At 43.0% G+C, this 14571-nt stretch overlaps 1 pseudogene across 1 annotated transcript; it reads left to right on the top strand.

Annotated features, from left to right (window-relative positions):
* Positions 1–46: 46 nt before the first annotated feature.
* LOC307079851 (toll-like receptor 9) lies at positions 47–13832 on the top strand (annotated as a pseudogene). Its single transcript has 4 exons — positions 47–193; positions 9805–11667; positions 13061–13233; positions 13358–13832. The product of its transcript is annotated as a toll-like receptor 9 (transcript).
* The last annotated feature ends 739 nt before the right edge of the window (positions 13833–14571 follow it).

Here is a 14571-nt window from a genome sequence, read left to right as displayed (position 1 = left end):
GTGGACAAAAGGCACACTACCACAATACTATTCCATCAGGGCAGAAATGAGTGTGGCAAACGGCCTACTGCTGAGACAAAATGGGATCATCATCCCAGCATCTATGCGGCAAGATATGCTCAACAGAATCCACGAGGGGCACCTTGGCATAGAAAATGCAGAGCAAGAGCACGGAAAGCGGTCTACTGGCCAGGTATAAACAGGGACATTGATTAGTAAGTGTGATACATGCCAAAGACACAGATACAAGCAAGCCAAAGAGCCAATGTTGATCCCAGAAATGCCGACTGAGCCATGGCAAAAAGTTGGGACAGATCTCTTTAATGTGAATGGAAAAGACTTTCTCTTAGTGATGGATTATCACTCAAACTATCCTGAATTAGCACAACTGAACAGCACATCTGCCAGTGCTGTTATACCTCGCGTGAAAAGCATATTTGGCAGACATGGCATTCCCCAGGTAGTCCAAAGTGACAATGGGCCGCGGTACAGCAGCCAAGAGTTTCAAATATTTGCAATGGAGTACGGGTTCCAACCCACTACATCGAGCCCTCTCTATCCAAAGGTGAATGGTAAGGCAAAGAAAGGATTGGAAAGCGTAAAAAAGACTTCTAAAAAAGGTTGCAAAGACAAAATCAGACCATTACCTTGCACTGTTGACCTCATGAACCAAAAACTGCGCAACACACTACCACAAATGCCAAGAAAGAAGAAAAACAGTACCCACACAAAAGCACATTAAGCTGAAGTGGGCACAGAAGAAGCACCACGACAAGACAGCCAGGAGTCTCAAACCTCTCTATGAACAAGACGTGGTGAGAATTGAAGAACCCCACCCATGGAACAGAAAAGCAGTGTTTTTTAAAATGGTGGGTCCGAGGTCATACACAGTCAGAACGGAGGATGGACAGGTATTCTGGAGGAACCGCAGATGCCTGCTCAGGACTCAATAGACATTTCAAAAGCAGTAAGTGACAAACCCTCCTGACGCACACCAGGATTTGCAGCCCACAGAGCATCAGAAACCAACATCAGAGACAGGGGCACCTGTCTGCCATAAGTCTAGCAGAGCTAGAAGATCAAGAGTGATGATGGACTTGTGAGAGTATTTGTGGCTTACATATGTGAGTGTTGTTTAACCAGAGAATAGTTTTAGAGTAAAGGTTATTGTAACATTGTAAAACAAAAACAAACTACCGTTACTTACCTTGGTTTACTGAAAGAGAAATAGTACAGTTAATTTACACAGTACAGACAATTAAGGTTACTTTCTAAAATCTGTTTTCTGAAAGAAGGGATTAATTGTTTACCTTAAAGAAAAGCTTTAGGTGTGGTAGCCCTTATTTTGTTTGATGGGTATAGGTGCAGCTTCCAGGTCTAGTCTTGATATAGCCTTGGGCCTACTATTATTTGACTTTTGATTAACCTCAGAGAAAGGAGGATGTAATGATATTTATGTTATGACCACTAGGTGGCAATGTTGGTTACTAGATTAGATGGAGCTAGACTCAAGAACAACAGAACAAGTGTAACCGGAGAACCATGAAGGCTTGTACATAAAGACACCTAGGGCCCTATCTTGCATCCTGCGCAATTGACTTAATCACTGGCGCATGTGTCATTGCTAGTTTGAAACTGGCGCAGAGCGTTTTTTTCCCTCATGCGCCACGCGTCGGTAAATTAGGGTATGATCTTGCACCCCAAGGGGCGGTTCGGCGAAAGGAGGAGGCGTGTTCTGGCGCAAACGTTCCCTGGTGCTATTTTGCAGTTTCAGAAAACAATTCCGTCACAAACCAGGCAATACCTGGTTTAAAGTCAGTGGCGCGTTGTTCAGATGCTATTTTAAGGGCGCATGTATAATGTTGCTTGTGCACCTCGCGCATACACTTTGCATCTCTTATCTACCTAGCCACACATTCTTGGTAAATTATTTGGGAAAGAACAGCTGATACAGCGGTAATAAGTTGTACTTTTAAATCAATGCATCTGCAAACACCGTACAGCAGACACATATTTACTTGACACAGACATCGTGTACATGCCCATAACTTTTAGGATTGATGAGTATTTGATCGTGAGAAAACATTGTTTAACCGCGAGTGAGTGATAAAAAAGAATGAATGAATGTGGGCGCGCATGTGTGTATGTGTAAAAGAATTAATGAATGCGAGCGCGCGTGTGTGCGTCCATCTGTTCGCAAACTAGACACTGAACGCATAATACAGTCCATGGCAATGTATATTAACGGGGGGGGGGCACATGCATATTAGGAACACAAGTCGATAACGATAATGCATACAATACTGATAAGAAACGATGTCTATAATGTATTGCGTATATCATTAAATAGAACCACAGTTACCGCATATCATATGTTATATCATATAAGTTTTCTTTGCCGAAATTTATTTGAGGACTCTTTGTGGAAGTTGTGGAAGAAAACCTTATTCCATGTGTGAATTAGGCCATATTATTTGGCCATAAACTGAACCGTTTGAAATTCATGTTCATCTGTCTCATCGGAGACTGCATACGCGCTGTCAAAATATCAACTCGTCAGATTAAAATGCGCTCATGGCTCTTAAAGGGGATGGGAGCTGGCACTCTCATTGGTTTATTGCACGTTACGCCCAAACCACACCTACGGGTAATTAGGCTACTTCAGACAATTTTAGATTGCGCAGGGTGCAAGAGTAATTTTTTGCACCGGTAAACTAGCGACATCGCCATAGAACCGCCCACAAAGCTACTTGCGCTTGCCACTTCTCACTTGCGTTTCAGACTGTTAAAATAGGGCTCCTACTGGGAAATAACCAAAGTTGTTTATTTGAGAACACATAACTTTACATTTTGGTTTTACTCATGCACTTGTGGCTTTAACTTTCACCCTTTCTCCTGTGTTTAAACATTTCTATTTTCACACCAGTTTGCCGTAGAGAGAATGCTGAGAGACGGGTGCCGTGCTCCAATATCCATACTATCCGTACTTACTTGCCTTAGTTTGAGTACGTAGGGCGTTCCAATTCAGATCGGGCGAAAATAAGTGTACTGAAAGGACCCGGATGGTGTACTCAAAACGGTCAAATCGCGAAGTGTGGATCGATGTACACTTTTCGTACTCAACGGCAGCCATCGCTATGTAGCGGAAGAGGGCGGAGCCAGGCTGAGCCAAAGTCGGCGCATTTTCCACAAAGCCTGCATTAATAGTCATTTTGTAGTTTTTATATCTTTTATAGCTTTTTACAGCTGCTAGGCGTAAAGAGTTCACCGTTCAAAGCAGGATGTTTATTGCGGGGGAGGAGCCGCGGCGGAGGTCGTGATCGTAATTTCCGGTCAGTGCACCACGGAGTATTCGATTTGGAACAACACTGACATCTGAAAATTAGCGCACTTAGTGAGTAAGGATAGTGTACTACGTTTAAGTGTACTCATGGATGTATGGATTTTGGAACAGGGCACGGGAGTTTGACGAGAAGAAGGTAGTCGTTTCCGGAAAAAATAAAAAACTTTTTTGTTGAGATTGGTCTCCAAAACTTAACTCAGAAACACTCACTCACAGTAGACTGAGAGTGAGAGAGTTTCATTGACCAATGTAGAAGCAGTGCAGAGGTATCCTGACCATATTCCTGAGTCATAAAATGAATAAACTTTCCAACCAGCTTGTACTACTAGCTAGCAAGCTATATGCCTAAAAATATATTCTAGCTATTCATTTTGTGCAAAAAGATGATCGACAGCAAGGGGATACACTTTTTCTCTTTGAGCTTATGATTGATTAGACAGGTGTTAGCAACCTGCAGCCCGCGGGCAGCATGCGGCCCTTTGACGCCACCAAAGGGCCACATTTATTTAATAGGACGCCCTTATTTGTGCCATTTGGCTAAAATAAAAAATAAAATACTCAAAATTAATATTTCTCAGATAAATATTCCTATGATTGTTGTAAGCCAAAAGTCAACCATACATTATCAATTCGTAAAAATGTTTTTTCAACAGGAAATGTGCATCGCGAGACTATCCTGGCACCTATATTCTGAGAGCAGTAGCCTATGAGCGGGTAGCTTGCTTAGATCACCTAGCTATGGATCCAAAGAAGAGAAGGACATATAATCTGAAAACAACATCAATCCATGATATTCAGAAGCTCTGCAATGAAATTCAGAAAAAAAATCCCATTAAACTGGATGAGGAAGGCAGGGTGTGTTTGATTATCTCATTATAGCAAGACGCATTTCCTGCTTTCCTCCCTCTTGTCTTGTTAGATATAACATCCACTAAAATAAAAAAAGTTGCTTGTTTTGTAGCCAATGTTTTATTGCAATTGCACATATTCATTGCATAAACTCAAATTGTTGAATATGCCTATACAGGCTATTTAATTGCTAAAGTACCTAAATAGCCGATTACAAAAAAATAATATGCGGACCCAGAAAGCCATCCACACCCCATTTCTAACCAAAACTGTTCCTTTACAAAGAAAAGGTTGCCGACCCCTGGATTAGAAGAAATTGGCCTTGTCTTGGATCTTTGAGAATAGAATATCTGCACTGCTGCAAAACTGGAATCTTGGTCACGTGACCAAACCCTTGTGTTTCACTTCTGCAGAGCTGTCATGACCAACAGTTGCGTCTCGTTTAAACATCAGTCCGGTAGAGACAATGGTAGGTCATTTATGTTTTTCCCTAATATGATTCCACTATTGATCTCCCAGATTGCATTATGCCAAGCTAACACTACAGGAATTTTGACTTGATTCTGATGTAGACTACTCTTTGACAAATAGAATAGAATATATCTCAAATTGAGTATCAATCGGGTAAGGAGCATTCACGCATATAAATACGCAATTTGTTTTTATTTGATTCCAATGATCTGAATGGTCAAAGTCGCGATTATTTTACATTCAATCAGTCTGGACATCGTCAAAGGATCGTTCAAAACCGTCATACATTTGTTGTATGTTGTATGTTGTCTTTGTAACCTTGTTGTATTGAAAATATACATTTTAGTCCTCTAGAAATATTGCAGGTAATTCTCTGTCATACCTAAACAACCGACCATGTGTATCACGCAGGGATTAAATAAAGAATGTCATTTGAAAGTGAGCTCTAAATTAAAAACAAAACAAAATTCTTGTGGTGGGAGTTTTGCATATGAGGATGAAAGCATTGTAATGTTTCTAGGTATATTATTATGAGCCAGGAATATGTAAATGTTTAGGATTAGAGGACATGATATTTTTGGTTATCCAGAATTGCATTAAATTACCATAAACAGATATCAACAATACATTTGTGGAGATCTGCAATTGCACTGTTTCTCTTCGCGATTGTCATTGTTGATATATCTGAAATTCAATCTTTGCTTAAAATTTATTTTTTGATAATCAAAATTGCATGATAGATATCTGTATTTTATGTGTGTGGACTTCAATGAAATGTTACAAAGGTTTGCTATGTTTGCTACGTGCCATCTCTTTACACTCTTGGAACATCACAAAACAAGATGACCTTTACCCTTTCAACTTACTTTAACAATACAAAACCGGCAGTCAAGGTTACAGTAACTGATGAAAAACTCAATTTATAACTTATTTCCCATTTTTCTTTTCAGGGTATTCAAAAAGTGGTTATTCTATTGCTGAGCGAACTCCCTTTATTGAGAGGAAGAAACCCCCTGTTTTTTCCATGTGACAACAATGAAAACGGTACTGAGGTATACTGCACTGACAGGCCACTCGATGACATCCCTTTTTTAACTTCGATGAATATAGCGTTTCTCGACCTAAGTCACACAAAGATACGGATATGAAGCAACATAAATTCTCTGGTATTCAAAATCTTATCGCTGTGAAAATGATGTGGAATTGTGATTCCAGAATAATTGGAAGGATAAACAGCCCCCCCTGTGGAGTCAGAATAGACAAGGATGCCTTCAGGAGTCTGCATAGCCTCACTTATCTATATCTGGCAGGAAACAGCCTTACCACCCTGGTTACCGGAAAGCATTAAGGTCCTGGATCTTGAGAGCAACTGCATTTCAACATCATCATCCCTTTTGGAAGTCCACATCTAGAGCAGCTCTTCCTCACAATGAACTGTTATAATGAAAACCCTTCCCACCAGTCATTTTACATCCATGATGATGTTTACAAGGACCTATCACATCTAAATATCAGCTTCACTTATGACAGTTGACTTGAAAGAGAATACAATAACTGAGATTCCAGAAGGGGCATTTGCTATTTTTTCTACCCTGGAGGAACTAAATCTGGATTTGCATTGTCAGCGTTGTGACCAAGCAGCCCGGCCTTGTTTTCCTTGCCCTAACCATACCTCCCTACGGCTTCACCCTACCTCATTCAACACGAAAAATGTCTCCATTTGTTTTCTGAGCTTGATGGGAAACTCTTTGAACAATATTCCAGAGGGTATTTTTCTCCCTTTGACACATTTGAAGAGGTTGGATCTCTCCAGCAACAACATTTACATTTACATTTAGGGCATTTAGCAGATGCTTTTATCCAAAGCGACTTACAATAAGTACATCTGTCATAAGAAGTGAAACAATATATCGCTGTCAGTACAGTAAAGATGTTCATTGAACCAAGTGCAAGTACTAACAATCGCTAGGCTAACCCATTCCCTGTGTACAGCAATGATAGAAGCTACTGCAGAAGCTACACAATTAAGTACTATGAATAAGTGCAATGTAGATTAAGTGCGTACAATAAGTGCGTACATTAAGTGCCAGGACGTACAACATAGAGTGGTGGCCGGAAGGGGCTAAGTAACTATGCAGAGTCGAGGTGAACTCTGAACAGGTGAGTTTTGAGTCTTTTGCGGAAGCTGGTGAGCGACTCTGCGATCCGGACATCGGCAGGGAGCTCGTTCCACCACTGAGGTCCCAAAACAGAGAAAAGTTGTGACTTTGTTGATCGACCTTTGCTTGCTCTTAGCGATGGCGGTACCAGACGTCCAGCTGAGGTAGTTGAGCGGAGGGATCGAGCTGGGGTGTGCGGCTTTACCAATGCTTGGAGGTAGGCAGGGACAGCTCCATCGACTGCCTTGTATGCCAGTACCATCATCTGGAATCTGATGTGAGCTACTACAGGGAGCCAGTGGAGGTCCCGGAAGAGGGGGGTCACCTGGGAGAACTTCGGTAGGTTGTACACGAGGCGCGCTGCCGCATTCTGGATGCGCTGCAAAGGTTTAATCAAAGAGGCAGGGAGTCCAGCCAGGAGCGAGTTGCAGTAGTCGAGGCGGGAGATGACCAGTGATTGGACTAGAAGCTGAGCTGCTTCCCTTGTGAGGAAGGGCCGGATCCTGCGGCTGTTGTAAATTGCAAATCTGCTTCTTCAGCGAGAGTGGCAAGGAGGATCTGGTGGTTTACCGTGTCAAATGCTGCGGACAGGTCGAGGAGAATGAGAACCAATGAGAGAGACGAGGCTCTGGCAGCACGGAGGGACTCAGTCACCACGAGGAGAGCCGTCTCAGTGGAGTGTGCCTTCTTGAAGCCCGACTGGTGAGGGTCAAGCAGGTTGTTAGATGAGAGCTAGGAGGACAGTTGGTTAGCGATGGCACGTTCCAGTGTTTTAGAGATGAATGAAAGAAGAGATACCGGTCTGCAGTTCTGGATGTCGGTGACATCAAGGGTCGGTTTTTTGAGGAGAGGCTTTATTCTGGCAGTCTTGAAAGGCGTTGGAACAATGCATGAAGTGAGGGAGGAGTTGAAAAGTGCGGTGAGAAATGGCAGGATGTCGCTTGAGACAGCCTGGAGGAGAGAGGAAGGGATAGTGTCAAGGGGGCAGGTGGTCGCATGGTTAGATGTTATTTTTCTGTTGACCTCGTTGGGGGTGAGAGGGATAAATTGGGTAAAGACAGAGGTGGGGATGGGAGGAGGGAGGATGGAGGCAGGGGTAAAAGAAGAGCTAATGTCCTTTACCTTCTGGGTAAAGTAGGTAACAAAGTCAGCCGTGAGGCAGGAAGGAGGTGGAGGGGATGGAGGGTTGAGGAGGGAAGAGAAAAAGGAAAACAGTTTCCTGGGGTTTGAGGCGGAGGAGTTGACTTTGGTGCGGTAGAAGGCAGATTTGGCTATTGACACAGTAGAGGGGACATCAGAGAAAAGGAAAAGATAGTGAGATAGATCATTAGGACACTCTGATCTCTTCCATTTCCTCTCAGCTGCCCGCAACTCTGCTCTATAAGTCCGCAGAGATTCGGACCGCCAAGGAGGGGGGGTGAGGATCGCAAAGGTCTAGAGTGTGTTGTGTTCTTGAAGAAAGTAGTTCAATCCGGGTCGCTTTTAACTCACTTTATTTGTTAAAGTATTTCGGTTTGGTAACTATGAAGCAAAAGGAGGGAATTGTATTTAACACGCGTGGAGAGAAATACCGCAGCGCTATCTTCCAGCCCCGGGGGGCTTTCCCCGGGGCTCTCAACGGGGCTGCCATATGTCTCTGACCTCATCTGACTCCTGCTCCCCGTTTGTATCAAGTAGGCGTGGCCTATGTGACGTATTGGCTCCGCCTTCCTCACCTGTCTAAAGGTGCTGCCATCTGTGGCTGGAGTAGTTATTGCAGCTTATGTTGGTCCTGCTCCCCTTGTGGCTATGTATAGTAATTACAGCTTATATGTATGATCCTGCTTCCTTGTGGCTATGTGGGGGCAGCTTATGTGCTTAAATACGTAACAAGTGGAAGGGACTGAGGGAGTTCAAAGAGGGGGAGAGTGTTGGAGGATTCCTCGGTGGATAGTTGAGAGAATCGTTCGACAGAAGGTAGTGAAGACAGAACAGTTGAGGCAAACGTAGAGGGAGAGAGGGATTTGAGGTTACGGCGGGTGGTGACAATGTGGGGACTAGAGAGGAGGGGGGGAGAGGAATTCAAGGGGAGAGAAAAAGCAACAAAGTGATGGTCAGACACAGGGAGCGGGGTAACAGAGAGAGCAGAGGTGCCGCAGGACCTTGTGAATATCAGGTCAAGTTGGTTCCCAGCCCGAAGGGGACCTGGAGGACGGTAGATCACCACAATGAAGAGCTTGATAGGAAGGATAACAGTGACAGCGTGGAGTTCAACTGCAGATCTGGCCAAGTGTTCTAGTGAAACGACCTGGTAGGACCACATTGGCGAGATGAGGAGTCCGGTCCCTCCTCCTCGCCCTGATGGTCTTGGGGTGTGTGAGAATGAGTAGACGGTGGAGAGGGCAGCAGGAGTAGCAGAGTTCTCTGGAGTGATCCAAGTCTCTGTCAGGGCCAGGAAGTGGAGGGTCATGAGGGACGCATAGGCTGAAATGGAGTCTGTCTTCTTGACCGCTGATTGGCACTTCAAGCGTCGTCTATGAGTGGAAATCCTGACGATGAGTGAAGTACGACACATAGCTACAATAGGGTGGCTTCCCTGGTCTTCCTCGAGAGACTCCCACAGAGGGATTGTCTTAGTCTTTGTTTCCCGGGTCTCCCACAGAGAGACTCCCTTAGCCTTTGTTTCCCGGGTCTCCCACAGAGAGACTCTCTTAGTCTTTGTTTCCCGGGTCTCCCACAGAGAGACTCCCTTAGTCTTTGTTTCCCGGGTCTTCCTCTGCAGGATCCTGACGCTAATAGTAGCTAGCCTTTAAATGCACAAGGTAGCTCAGGCAGCCGTAGCTCCGCCCACCAATCAAGCCTATTGTTGTCACCTTGTGACGGAAACTAGCCTCAACGACCTCTTACTAAAACCAACGACAGCAGCAAAAACCAACACAGCGGCAATAGGGTTAAAGTTAGTACAACAATTGCAATGCTAAACACTAGAGTTCTTAGTTTCAGGACTCACCTACAGCCAGATATGAGACAACCTTCTTACAGACAAATATAAATGTAACTACCTGGCCTACACCATTCCGTAATGGTACCTTCTTTACAGACCTAAAGCAGTTAACATGGATCAGCCTCAACTATAACTCTTATCCATCCAAGACATTTCCTGAACTGATCCTTTCACCACATTTGGGCAATATCTCAAATCTACCTGCCCTTCTGTTAAGTGGGAACTTTTTCCGCACTGTTTCAGAACAAAGCCTTGTGGTTCTGTCCAGACTTAAACAACCTTAAAAGCTGGAGATGCACATGAATTTCATCAGCTATTTCAACATGAGCACTCTGCCTAACCTCACCAGATTAGACCTCTCACAGAACACACTGAGTTAACTCCCTTACAATGAGTCATCTGGGTACTCTTTAGAAAAAGGCTCTCAGGATTCAAATGTTTTCACCAGTGCTACTAGTATCAGCACACATGTAGCAAACTGAGACTGAAAATGAGATTTGTAGAACACCTACAAATTTTGTTGTGCCGGAAATTGTGCCGAAATAATTTGACAGTTGATCTTTCTCAAAATAATGTTATCTTCCTTCATGAAGATGTCTTTGATGGTATGGAAAATATTGTGTGTTTAAATCTGTCTTACAATTATGCAAGCCAGGCTTTAAGAGGTAGACTTTTCAGAAACTTGAAAAGCTTAGATTAACTAGATATGTCATACAATAGAATTTACCTATATTATAGAGAGGTATTCAGTGAGTTGAACAAGACTCTGAAAGTGCTGGACCTCAGTCGCAACGAGTATCACCTTTGTATGTGGGGAATGGGTCATCATCTTGAGTTCAGCAGTCTAACAAATCTGGAAGTTTTAAATCTTGCAAATAATGGCATTGGAATGTGAATTACTCCACGACTGAGCAGCAACTCTGTGAAGTATATATCCTTTTCTGGGAATAGCCTAGATATAATGTGGAATACAGAGGGCCAGACCTTAATTTAATTTAATCTACTTGGACATCTCTCAGAACAGCCTGTGTTCATTCGAACGGATCCTATGCAATCTACCAGAGAGAAGTCAGGCTATCATTATTAGCAATAATTACCTTGTTTATTTTCCATGGCCAAACCTCCAATGTCTTGGAAATCTAACGCATCTAAATCTCAGTGGAAATCACCTTTCAATTCTGCCTCCCAGTATTACAGAGTTTTCACCACATCTTTCCCTGTTGGACCTCAGTGCCAACCAGATTACAGATCTTCCTGATAATTTCTTAAATCGAGCCAAAGCTTTGCAGTGTCACTATCTCTAAACCAACCGTTTACCCAATAGTGTTGAACTTTCACTCACTCCCATCTCTGCTGAAAAATGGCACCTCAATTGCTTACCCTGCATGAAAACCCTTTCATCTTTGACTGTAACTCCGAATTGGAGGTATTTCTGCGGACCAGCAACACACATATTCCTTACCTGACCACTGCTGTCCAATGGGGATTCCCAGAGCCCCTGCATGGTAAAAGTTTGCTCACTGTCAATCAGTGTTCCTGTCAGGAGATCTATGGTGGCTTTGCCTTCCTCTTAAGTACATTCTCCACATGTGCATTTATTGCTCTGCCACTGTTAAGACATCTGTATGACTTGGATGTGTGGTACTGCCTACAGATCCTATGGGCAGGATGTAAGGGCTACCTGCATCCTTCTGCCAGTTGCTCGACAAAAAAACAAAAACACTATGATGCTTTCATGGTGTTCGACACAAACAACCAGGCCGTGAGAGACTGGGTTTACAATGAGTTGGTTATCCGTTTGGAGAGCTCAGGCTGTGTAGAAGATTCTCTCTCTGTTTAGAGGAGAGGGACTGGATTCCTGGGTGTGGGGGCAAGGGCTTAGGTTTGGTCTGAGCTTTGGTGGGGACACTACCCAGACACCCCCCCCCCCCCCCCACACACACACACACTAAATGAAATAACGTATGATGCACGCCTGACTTTAACTTTGTGTGATGCATTATCTGCTGATGCATATGCAGTAAAACATTTAGTATAGCACCATTCCAATTGTACACATCTGCTTGGTAAGCAAAGACAAAGATTCCGTCCACCTATTAAATTATAAAACAGATCCGTCTCAAAAGACGTTTTTACACTGCCAAATATGCCCGTCTTATGCACGCCTCTTTCCCGGCATGGTCCGCGCGTTAACACTGCCCGAGGTAAATTGCCGGCTTGAGCTACAACCCCAATTGACCCTCCCGGACCCTACACACATTTGCGGTTTCATTTTGATGCAAATGCGATTAGACGCTCCGCGGTGGGGGGGGGGGGGCTTGGGTAGAGGTGTGGCTGCGTTGTCTAGACAGAGACAATGCAGTGATATCAACATGAGTAGATCTAGCTGGAGAAGGGCATATGTTCATTATATTGAAGTCTACGCAATACTACTGTATACCCTACTATTGTTGTTTTTATAATTGCCATTTCACTATTTTCCTCAAATTCATGCGCTGAATAGTGACCTGGTTGTGATTGGTGCTTGCGTGAGTGTGTCTGTTGGGTTATCTGGATTATATAGGATGTAGCAAGCAATTGATAACCAGTGATAACCAGATAAGACATTGAAAACCGCGAGCTGCTGACCATCATGGGAGAGAAGGTGATGCAGGCGCATTAAACGAAGACGGGGAGAGATGATATACGAGAAAGACCCAGAGGAACTTTCCTTACGAGAAGCCGCGACCGAACCCGCTGTGCAGTGTAAAAAGGAAGACGTATGTTGGGAGGCGGTACCGAAGTGGGAATTTAACTCTTTGTGTACCGCAGGAGGCGCTTTTTTTTCGTTTCAACCTGAATATTGGTAGGGACATTTTAGTCGTCATTTGACATTGGGGGGGACACGTCCCCTGGTCCCCACGCAAATCTACGCCCTTGTGTGAGGGGACGTACGCCGTTTGGTCTGCAGGTGGGGCTTGGGTCATGTTTGGAGCACACCGGATCTGCCGGGTTGATTGGGTCTGATTTCGGGCACCTGCTCGCATCAGACCTGCCAGTGGGTGTGTATTTATGTGCCTGCTTTGGTCTTGCAGTAGGAAGGAAGACCAGTGTGAGCGGGAGCTTTTGCAAGGACAATCTCGGCAGCAACCAAGCCGTATTCCGTGCTACAGCTGTGGCACGCTGATATGATTTACTGGCACAATGTTATTATTTTCTACGATTAAAAGCGCCTTTTTGCCAAGCACAACCCTGACTCCGTCCGCTCTGTACCAGGAACCGTTACACTGGGCTGTCCTGCATTGAAAACCTCCACCATGCTGTCCATAGCAGCGACAAGACTTTGTGCTGTCCAACAGCACAAGAAATGGTGTTGGAGAAGCAACAGTCAATGGTGTGAAAAAGGCAGACCTTTTTTCATGGTTCAACAGAGGCATCTTGATGAGAAGGTATACAATGAAATAAATGTTTATGAAATGCTTTAATTTATTTGTTTACATTCATTATCATTCCTATTACCCTTATATTGTTGGCATGTTGTTATGAATCTCTCTTTGATTTCATCTCAACAAGGTGGACATAGCCGTTGTCATACTGCTGGACAAGATGTTTCGCAGGAAGTCAGTGATGTCCTTGCCTAGAAACCCAAAGGCCCAACCCCTATTTTGGAGCCAAATGAGGACAGCACTGTCAACAGACAATCTTAGATTATATGACAACATTATTGAAAGTTTTATATAGTTTTAATTTGTCTTTTGTCTTTAACAAACTACAAAGAACTACTGTTTCTTAAAAATGTGATGAAATGTGTGTATATTTCTTTCAAATGAAATCCAACTGTGTTAAATCATTTATGTCAATTTCATGATATTCAGGTGAAATTTTATTTATTGTGCTACATGATAGACAAGCATATGGCTACATGTTTTGGGGACCACTTCACTTTACACACAGTATATTTATTCAGTTTCCCTTATCTCAAGATGTATGCATACTGTGCATGTTTTTTTTTTTATCTAATTGTTAAAATAAACAGTTTGTCAATGTAGGAATGGACTTCGCTCTGATTGTAGATATGGCAAACATTATAAACCGTGATTATAACAAAAATAGCAACATAATTTTAATCAAATACTGGGGTATTTACTTGTCCTTTATGTTCCCTGTATTGTTCTTTTGTATATCATCTTTGTAAAACATTCATTAAACACAAATACAGATTTGTTTAATGAATGTTTTCAATAAACACATTCAGGGGCTCCATTCAGTGATTGTGGCTTCTCACCTCGTTTGTACTACTTGGGATGGCCTTTGCTGTTTTACTTGTTGAGAAGCTATGTGTCTCATGCTTACTGAAAATGTACTTACTAATAACTAAGAAATATTAAATATATAGTTACATTGTATGGTATTTTGTAGAAGCTGGATATGTTACTGTACAGATTCATTTACTTTTGGGCCACAAATGTCTACAAAGACCTGTTTCCACTATTATCAGTTCTACCTGTAACAGTGAACGTATAGATTTCGATACAATTAAGTGTTGGAGTCTTACTTATTGGAGGTTTGTAAAGATTTGAGTTTCATCCTGGTGAACTATCAAGGTAAGCTACGGCCAGGACAACATCGTCTCGTTACCTGGCAAACTGTGGGAACTAAAACTACAATAACATGGAGGAGTAAAAATACTCTTGGCATTGTTTAATATTATTTAAACCCTAAGAATATATGGATGTTCTCAAGTAGACCTTTAGCCTCTACAGTATGTATATTTTCAAGTATAAGTT

The sequence above is a fragment of the Pollachius pollachius genome, assembly GCF_949987615.1.
Source record: "Pollachius pollachius genome assembly, chromosome: 8".
Taxonomy (NCBI): domain Eukaryota; kingdom Metazoa; phylum Chordata; class Actinopteri; order Gadiformes; family Gadidae; genus Pollachius; species Pollachius pollachius.
The sequence above is the reverse complement of the archived record's forward strand: the minus strand, read 5'-3'. Positions and strand labels throughout refer to the sequence as shown.